We start from the raw sequence: 347 nt of genomic DNA, 5'->3' as shown, positions 1-347 counted from the left end.
TAGGGAAGGAAAAAATTTTTCCTGAGGTCCCCCTGTGCTAACGGAGAAGGCAATGGCACCCCACTCCAGTACTCTTGCCTGGAAAATCACATGCATGTACGAGCCTGGTGGGCTACAGTCCATGGGGTCGCTAAGAGTAGGACACGACTGAGCGACTTCACTTTCACTTTTCACTTTCATGCATTAGAGAAGGAAATGGCAACCCACTCCAGTGTTCATGCCTGGAGAATCCCAGGGATGGGGGATCCTGGTGGGCTGCCATCTATGGGGTTGCACAGAGTCGGACATGACTGAATCAGCTTAGCAGCAGCAGCCCTGTGCTAAAAGACAGATTTACAGGAGAAAAA

Source organism: Oryx dammah, unplaced genomic scaffold (genome assembly GCF_014754425.2).
Source record: "Oryx dammah isolate SB20612 unplaced genomic scaffold, SCBI_Odam_1.1 HiC_scaffold_23, whole genome shotgun sequence".
NCBI lineage: Eukaryota > Metazoa > Chordata > Mammalia > Artiodactyla > Bovidae > Oryx > Oryx dammah.
This window is presented reverse-complemented; position numbering follows the sequence as displayed.